Genomic DNA, 10,088 nt, shown 5'->3' with positions numbered 1-10,088 from the left:
CTGACATGCCCCGTAATTTGCACCATGCACTATTTAGCTAGATCTCTATTAAGGGATTTAGCAACCACAGATCTACAATTAGGAGATGGAATTGACGCAAAAAGAGTAGCATCATCTGCATATGCAACGAGCGTGTTTTCTAGGCCAAACCAACATGTGTTAATAGTATGAAAAGTAACTGGCCAAGAACACTGCAAAGAGTAGTTATTCATGTGGACCATAGTGAGTAATGATGCGAATAAAAGACCCTCCTACTCCCACCTGTTTGAGTTTGAAAACAAGGGCCTCATGATTAATGGCCAAAGGCTGCACTAAAATCAAAGTCAATCATACGTACTTCCTGATCACAATCAAGGGATTTCTGTATAGCACTGGAGATTGTAAGAAGGGCATCACTTGTCCCAAGGCATTTGAGTGTGTCTCATTAATTTAACGTGGAATCTTCCGACTAAAGAGATTTTCCCGATTTTTGTAGCATCAGCATTTCTGAGTCCCTGGGCATCATCTTAAGAGGTGCAGTACCATGTGGCAGTACGAGCCACCTGCTTACTGCTAACCAAGGCCTAAATATGTTATATAGACCTTGCCGCGAACGAAGGGACTAGTTTTGTAGAGTTGCTTCCAGTGTAATTATGCCAAATGTTTATTTGATTACAACAAAAACAGACTGGGAGTTTTAATGACCTAAAAACGGGCCATTATTTGGTGTCGGCGAGTGTGGTCCGCGTAGTGTTAAAACAGGCGAAGACAATACCTAATCTCAAGAAAAAGGTTGCTGTAGACTTTTAAGCACTGATTTTTATGTCTCTTTTAAGGTTTTCATTTATCTTTTACTCCTGTCAAATGTGATTTATTTTACTTCTTTAGAGCTGATATCCTATTTTATGCTATATATTTCATTTTAACAATAAGTATATTTGTAAATTCTGAAAATTATGTTTTAACATGTAATGATACCTAGTATTTACATTACTTCTATAATTTTGTTAAACACCACCTTGCTTAGATAGACAGGTAATATTTTTACCCTCGATTCTGGCAAACAACTTTTGGCTTGTTATGCGTGAATCATTTTTCCTGATAATTGTAATATATTTACGAATAGTCCCATATTATTCATATAAAAATAACATTTTGACAATATATATTTTAATGTTTTAGTCAAGCATGATTATGTACGAATCACAATCCAAAAGCTCGCTATAATGCATAGAAAAATAAAGGAAATAGTCTGTTTTATTACCTTAAGAACTTGTGAGTGCCTACAGAAAACTGGAAAGGACCAAAGTTAAAATAGTAAATGTAAGCAGTCATCTTTCGTTTAACGAAACCTTCAAGATATATATATATATATATATATATATATATATATATATATATATATATATATATATATATATACATATATACACAAATAAATAGGTTTCTTTTAAGTTTGATCCCAAAGTACAGTATAGATTTATTTCTATTCCACGCGTAATTATGTATTCATTTACAACAAATTCACATTGAAGAAATTCGAATGAAATGCTGCAACTTGCCACAACTACATCACGATGTTGGAGAACACCAAGGCCGGCTCAAATTTGAGACAGCCTTGAGTAAACTCGCTAAAAGGTCTGCAAGCTGCTTATCCGGCTCTGGTATATCCTCTTGTTCTAAAGTATGCCATAGCCTCTATTGGATCAGTTGGTAGCGCCCTTTCCTTCCACTTAAAGAGCCCTAACTTCTATCCTGATATGAAGTATGCATTCATTCTTACTGCACACGTAATGATGTACTAAATTCTTATATAGAGATTTGTTTAACTTGGAATCAAACACGAAATGATGAGCAGTCAGCCTGGCGGGTATATGAAAATATCACTGAACAGAGATGCTAAAACTTTTAAGAAATTACTATCAGTGCTTAATCATCTGACTCTCCTCAGATAATTTTGAAAAGATATTTTATAAATTGCTTAATTTTAAACTCTGAATCCCGAATACATGTTGATATCTTTTAACTGAGAGATAAATTCAACATGATCCCATGTACATGGCGATTAAGAAATATGAAACCGAATAAATAACTTCTAAAGCGAACTGCAAATAAAGTAAGAGCAAGAACTAATCGATCCAAGATGCAAAAATGATTAGCAAAATTTACTTTGCAGCATGCCGAGTTGTACCAAATTCTTACAGGTGCAAAACTTAGGAGATATTCTAAGAAACGGAATAAATGTACTCAAGATTATGAGACCGATGAACTTGTTATTAAAGAAAACTGTTAATGACCAAATAAAAGTTGTCCGATTTATTACACCAAGTGAATACCAAATAGAAGCCCTCTAAAATATACTGGAAATAAGATTATTATGATGAAATAAATCTACCTTCTAAGAAACCCTGAGCAAAACACCCGATGACCATATTCAAAAGTCCAGAACTGTAGCATTTCCAGTGACGAAGACATCACCATATGACGTCAAAACATTTCTGATGAATGAGGATGAGGGCGCCTTTAGCTTACCTGTAAGAGAGAAAACAAATATAAATTGATAGTCCAAGCATATAAATCTAAAACAAAATAATGTGACATAAATTAGTTTCCAGATGAATAACCAACCCTTTTTATTAATTTAATACTAGTGTACATACAATATAAAAAAAAAATCGTTTTACTTCATTCTATGAATTGATATACACACATATATAAACATACATAAAAATACATACACACACACACACACACATAATATATATATATATATATATATATATATATATATATATATATATATATATATATATATATACATTAACTAAATATTCATAACATTTAATATATAAGTTTCTAAAGTATTGCATTCATCAGTACCATAAATGGGTCAAATTACATGTATACGTTCTTTTCACGTAAGATTCAAGCACAAGGTAGTAACGGTCAAAACAAAACAAAAATAAAAAAATAAAAGCAAAAAATTCAGAAGGCTAACTACATTATGATTAATCTGAACTTTTCAGATACTGAACATTGATTTACAATCTTCTATCCTAATAACAAGTAGTTATGAAATAAAACCTTTATGTTTTGGAGGGTAAAAGTAATGTGTTTTTATTGCTGTTATGCCATTTTTACTCATTCGAACTTGATTCAGAACGTGTAGGAGTATCCTTGACTTCATCTTTCTTATCAAGAATCAAAACACCCAAAAGCTTTGTAAGCAACCTGACCCATCAAGAAAATGCAAATCAGACAGGATGTTGTCGACTAATTATCTACAATCTTAAATTGACTAATTCGCGTCGTCCTTTACTTTTTAGGTAGCGCAAAACCTTCTGTAGGCGGGGCATTGGTATGCTGGACGTTCAATAATTGAAGTTTATAAATTAATTGGAAGATATTTTGCTCTATTTCTAAAAACAACACCCGTCTGATTGTGGCTTAACAGCTCATCTATTTTGACTGATGAAAAATCAAAGTAATCAAACGCAGCCAAAATCTACCTAAAGTTCCAAAGTGCAAAATCGGAATTTGAGCCACGATTGCTAAATTTCTCATTTAAGAGGATATAAATAAAATACTTTCGAATTACAAAGAATTTCTTCGTGTGGTGAGAAAAGAAAAAGACAATAATCGATTACCTGGTTAAAGAAAATTCTAAAGACGCATCCATATTCCCTATTAGAGAATATCTAATCATAAATAATAATAATTTCAACCAATCACACAAAATCCTGGGAAATTGTGAATCATTCAATCCCTGAACTATAATCATCGTCTAATTTGAATCAAATAAAAAAAAAAATAACATAAGTGTTTCCCATTAACCCTGGCATTTTAGAATTGCTGGATATATATTTCAATTTACATCACCTTTAAAGTTTCTTTAATAAGTTAATAGGCTCCTTAGCTAAAAAAACCATTTCTCATACAATGTTAACAAGCAAATTTTCAGGTAATAATTCCATTGTGTCAGGGCTCAATATAATTGCTTGCATCGTAAAATTTGCCACAGACATTTCTTCTTCACAGCGGAACTACTATCTGGATACATTTTAAAACGAATAAAGTAAATAGTTATTTCAAATATTTTACAATTTCCTATGAAATTTACTAATTCTAATGAAAAGATATTCGTAATAATATTCTAATATTTTTCAACATCATGAAAAAGGTTTCATACATCCTAAACCCCATTTTCCTTATGAAAAAAATATCAACTTCTTTAATACTATCCTAACTAAAAAGAACGATAAAAGGAGCTGCCACGACAGGAATGCAAGGGACTGTTGAAAGAGCAAATTGCGAATTTGACAAGCAACCGTACACAGAATAGATTGCATATATGCGAAAAGGATAAGAATAAGAAGTCGTGTTGATTTAAAGAATGGTGAAAAAAAAACATAAACTTAAATAGACAGACTATGACGTATATTCTTTCATACGAATCAGTTGAGAAATAAATAAAAAAAAATGAGAAATGTAGAATTACAAAAAAAAAAAAAATCATAACGCAGCCAGGAAAAAGCTACTTATAGTCTTACATTAATGACAACAGGAGAACTCCGGTATGGACAACTTACACCTTAGGGAAGCACAGAGGAAAGTTTAAAAGATCAAATAAAACTAGATATACTAACAAGGATTTTATGGATTAAAATCTTCTGTAAGAAAAGGATACGAATGCAACACGAAGAATCAATGAAATTGCAAGGGAAATACTGAGACGACAGCGTTATTTTAATGGGTGGTTCGCTTGGGAATTATTAGGTGAAGAATGTAAACGGATTATAAGGTACTTTGCTATATTTTATTTTATGGGCTGTTTTTCTGGTCCTATACAGCAGGAAACCCTACTCTCTACAGGACCTCCTCAGTCATTTTACAATGTTCGTTCGAAAGCATTCATTTCACACAGCATATTGCTCGCTTGCTGTTAGATCATCACTATCGAAACACTCAATCTTCAATGTATCGGATGTCTCGTGGGAGCTTATTGCATAGTCTCGGGGCCGTATATTTAAAGGCTCTAGAGCCTACAGTAAACATATATCTAGGTTCCAATAGTTTAAAACCATCTGTAACTATTCTTGTGTCCACACGATTTGTTGGCTGCACAATATGTAGCAATTCTCTTTGATATTTTGGACGTCCTGTTCTGAAAACCTGATGGGTTATCATACATATTCTAAACTAAATTCTCGCTTTAATAGGTAGCCAGTGTAAATTAATTAGTATAGGAGTGATCCTTTCTAGAGGTGGGACACTTTTTATCAGTCTTGCTGCTCTGTTTATTATGTTTTGTAATTTCTTAAGTTGAACTTTTGGTAAATTGTAGTAGATGAGGTTACAGTAGTCAATCCTAGTAAAAACACAGTTTATCACAAGTTTTTTAACAGAAATGTTTATCCACGTACTTCTTTATAAAAGCAATGTTTCTAAGATGATAACCAGCAGCTTTTACTAAATTATTTATTTGGGTATTGAAAGAAAGTTACAGTCGAGATACGCTTAGATTACCAACTTGACTTGATAACGGGACAGAGTCGTTATTTAAGTTTATTTGTATATCACCCCAGTTTCTTACAATTTTTCTTTCTCACCACCATAAACTCAGTTTTATTTTCATTTAATTATAATACTTTGAGTGTCATCCATTTCCTAACACTGGTAAGAATTCGGTTTAAGAGTTTCAATAGTGTCATCTATATCATTTATGGAGAAGTAAAATTGTGCATCATCTTCAAGTAGTTTGAACTTCTCACCATATCTTTGTAGTATTTTCGATGGACCAATAGTATAGATACAGAATAAGATTGGGCCCAGTAAATTTCCCTGAGTTACCCCTCTGTTTAAAGGTTCATGTGATGAATAAGAGTTCCCAATTAGCACACGGTAATTTCTGCCAACCGAGTAGTCTTTTAGGTGTTCGAAAGCCTAATCCACAATACCGATGGACCACAGATAATTTAGCAGCAGTTCATGCTTAACTGTATCAAAAACAGCACTGAGATCGAGTAATATTAAAATACCACACTTATTTTCATCAATCATTTCCAGCATATCATTTACAACAGAATAGATAGCTGTCTCCGTAGGATATATTTTTCTGTAAGGAGACTAGTTGTCTGGCAAAGCTTCTATTTCTTCTAAATGACAAATTAGTTGTTTAAGAATTACGTATTCTAGCACTTTTGAGTTTAATTCCTGGTAATCCAGGGCACTTTTCAGAACCGATGTGACTAGCCATTTTCTCAGGTTTGGGAAACTTATATTCATCGATGCTTGTATTTATTATCATTATTACTTGCTAAGCTACAACCCCAGTTGGAAAAGCAAGATGCTTTAAGCCCAGGGGCCCCAACAGGGAAAATAGCCCAGTAAGAAAAGGAACTAGGGAAAATAGCCCAGTAAGGAAAGGAAACTAGGGAAAATAAAATATTTTAAGAATAGTAACAACACTAAAATAAATATTTCCTATATAAACTATAAAAACTTAAACAAAACAAGAAGAGAAATAAGATAGAATAGTGTGCCCGAGTGTACCCTCAAGCAAGAGAACTCTAACCCCAGGCAGTGGAAGACCATGGTACAGAGGCTATGGCACTACCCAAGACTAGATAACAATGGTTTGATTTTGGAGTGTCCTTCTCCTAGAAGAGCTGGTTACCATAGCTAAATAGTCTCTTCAGCCCTTACCAAGAGAAAAGTAGCCACTGAACAATTACAGTGCAGTAGTTAACCCCTTGGGTGAAGAAGAATTGTTTGGTAATATCTGTGTTGTCAGGTGTATGAGGACACAGGAGAATCTGTAATGAATCGGCCAGACTATTCAGTGTATGTGTAGGCAAAGGGAAAGTGAACCGTAACCAGAGAGAAGGACCCAAAAAAAGTACTCTCTGGCCAGTGTCAAAGGGCCCCCATAACTCTTTAGTGGTAGTATCTCAACGGGTGGCTCGTGCCCTGGCCAACCTACTACCTGTAATCGCATAATTATATCAGCTAGAATAGAAAAGTTTCTTTCTCCAGTTACTTGAGATATTGGCATTGGATCGATCGCACAGTTTGTTTTCTTTGCTCTCTTGATAATCCCGGTGACATCGTCTTGTTATATTATTAAATTTTGTTAATCTTATCGGTGTATCTGGTGTAGCATTGAATATTTGCAAATGACCTAGTTATATTTTCTATTTTGTTTTTAAAGAACACTAGAAAATTTCAATTTCCAGATTATTTTGATAGATACCAATATATATGGAAGACGATCCCTTTTTTATTTCAGTTCTAATCAGCCACGCAAATATCTCTCTCTCTCTCTCTCTCTCTCTCTCTCTCTCTCTCTCTCTCTCTCTCTCTCTCTCTCTCTCTCTCTCTCTCTCTCTCATTTATTATGTTTTTATCTTAACATCCAACTCATATCAATTACACTGATCATTATCCCTAAATGAACTGAAATTTCAAAGATGCATTTCACCTATCTAAAATCAATCAATATAATAATATGATAAAATTAAAATGAAAGAATATCCTCATAAATAAATTTCCAAGTAAAGAGGTCTAATCACTAAAACAGAGAAATATAATCTGAACATTCCAATAAACAACAGGCGAAAGTGCACAAACATAAGCTTGAAATCTTAAGAATGGGTTGTGCGTCGTTGGTAGCATAAAAAAACGATTTTTTTTTTCATAATTCATTACCAAAGTATTCTAAGCCACCAAAGAAACCTCAATTGACTAACAAAATTAATAGTTCCACAATATCAATGTTATCTCCCAGCACTGGTACAAAACTTTAGAGGACAATAGGATAAAGCGTAAGAACGTCAATCAAGCTACAAACCACCAATCAGTTCAAATAAACGTTTAAAACAACTAGTTGAGATACTACCGCTAGAGAGTTATTGGGTCCTTTGAATAACCAAACAGTAGTACATTGGATCCTTCTCCCTGGTTACGGCTCATTTCCCATTGCCTACACATACACCGAATAGTCTGGCATATTCTTTACATATTCTCATCTGTCCTCATACATCTGACAACACTGAGATTACCAAACATTTCGTCTTTGTTCAAGGGGGTTAACTAGTACAATGTAATTGTTCAGTGGCTACTTATCTCTTGGTAAGGGTAGAAGAGACTATTTAGCTATGGTAAGCAACTCTTCTAGGAGAAAGACACTCCGAAATCAAATACTGTTCTCTAGTCTTGGGTAGTGCCATAGCCTCTGTACTATGGTCTTCCACTGTCTTGGGGTAAAAATTTCTTTCTTGAGGGTACACTCGGGCACATTGTTCTATATTATTTCTCTTCCTCTTGTTTTTTTTCAAGTTCTTATAGTTTATATATGGGAGATTTATTTTAATGTTGTTACAGTTCTTAAAATATTTTATTTTAATTGTTAATTATTTCTCTTGTAGTTTATTTATTTCCTTTCCTTACTGGGCTATTTTTCGTTGGAGCCCTCTGGCTTATAGCATCCTGGTTTTCCAACTAGGGTTGCAGCTTAAGCAAATAATAATAATAATAATAATAATAATAATAATAATAATAATAATAATAATAATATTCTAGCAAAATATTAGTAATGCCGTTGAAATTAATTCAGTTTTCTAACAAATGCTCAAAAAGAGGAAATCCAAACTTATAGGTTAAAAAAAAATAATGATCAAAGTACAACTATCACATAAAGCTTCAGGTACTACGAAACATTGTAATACAGATACATAACCAAAATGCATAGACAAACTATGCTGCTTTCCTTATTAGTTTAATAATATTCTCATGTGGCAGGTTATGCCACTGCAGGTCACAGAGTACAAACAATGCAATCTGAGTTGTGACGTACACGCAGATGTGCCAGTGAGCAAGCTGCAAAAGGTCAACGACTTGGCGTAAAATGTCACAGCTGATACGTTGGGGAAGTTGGCACAAATTTTACAAATGTCGACAAAAGAAAAATCATTCAAGCCACGACGACTCGGGTAAAAACACAAATGCTCGAGTGGAAGACACTGTTAAAAAGAAACACCTCTCTCGGCTACAGTAAATGCATAGACACCATCAACAAAGGCCAGCGTGCCGGTGGGAGACACACAGTGGATGACAGCATCCTGCTGGTGGAAAAGAACTGATGCTGAGAAGTGATAACTTGAACAATGGCTTTGCCAGCCAGTTCCTATCGCGCTGGCTCCTTCCCACTTCGTCTCTTCCTCGCGTGGAACAAAAGGTATATCTTGAGATATAAACAAGCGCATTTTCTGTACGGAATCTCGAACTCGACGCAGGGTTGTGGACCCTTAAGGCTATTATGTCAGCAATGCCTTGCCGGAGTCATGCGAACAAAAGCTTGTGATAACGCATGCAACTGGGCTATTTACAGAACAGAAGCATTGGGGAGTTATCCTTACTAAAGTCCTCGGAGTAAATGTTGAAACTACTTGCTTACTACCCTTCCATGATGATGTATGCTATCATATCAAATATTTTAAAAATGTGTAAGATCGCCATTGATTAATATTTTCATTCATGACTATTCTTAAAATCAATCAATTTATCTGTGACATGAGCACCACCAAATATTTCATACAGCAAACATGTTCTTCCCTTTTAATCTAATTTGAAATAACACAGGCAACTGCAAAAATAATCAGTATCCACCACATTGACTGTTGGAATGATTGCTGCCATACATCTCAAAGGTACGCACGGCAGATTCAAAACAAAAACATTAAATGTAACGGTTAATGATAATCGCTGAATTTAGATTTAGCGGTGATATCTCGATTTTTCGAATATGGCGGAATTTAACTAAATGTATCAGTATTCAGATTCTACAATTTCGACTTACGTTTACTTACGCAAAAATCAATGCAGGGATTCAAAACATTACATTTTCTGAAAACAAGGGAGCTATTTCTTGTAAACCATATCACTTAGAATGTATAGGTTAACATACACATAAATACGCACACACCAGATTAAAGTTAGTATTTTCGTCTTTTAATTGACATTAACGAACTCAAGATGAGAATAAAATTACATGAACGTCATTTTTATACAGGGAAGGGGATCCCTACCTGGTCAGTTTCTTGATGATACCA

At 34.1% G+C, this 10,088-nt stretch overlaps 1 protein-coding gene across 1 annotated transcript in view; it reads right to left on the bottom strand.

Moving 5' to 3' along the window:
* Positions 1–1,461: 1,461 nt before the first annotated feature.
* The window catches only part of LOC137616057 (cGMP-dependent protein kinase 1-like), a 127,379-nt gene continuing 118,752 nt past the window's right edge, over positions 1,462–10,088 (bottom strand). Inside the window, exon 3 of the mRNA XM_068345735.1 lies at positions 1,462–2,511. The gene's annotated coding sequence lies outside the window, so the exon portion shown is untranslated. The remainder of the gene's footprint in view (positions 2,512–10,088) is intronic.

This window comes from Palaemon carinicauda, chromosome 22, assembly GCF_036898095.1.
Source record: "Palaemon carinicauda isolate YSFRI2023 chromosome 22, ASM3689809v2, whole genome shotgun sequence".
In the NCBI taxonomy this organism is placed as follows: Eukaryota; Metazoa; Arthropoda; class Malacostraca; order Decapoda; family Palaemonidae; genus Palaemon; species Palaemon carinicauda.
The sequence above is the reverse complement of the archived record's forward strand: the minus strand, read 5'-3'. Positions and strand labels throughout refer to the sequence as shown.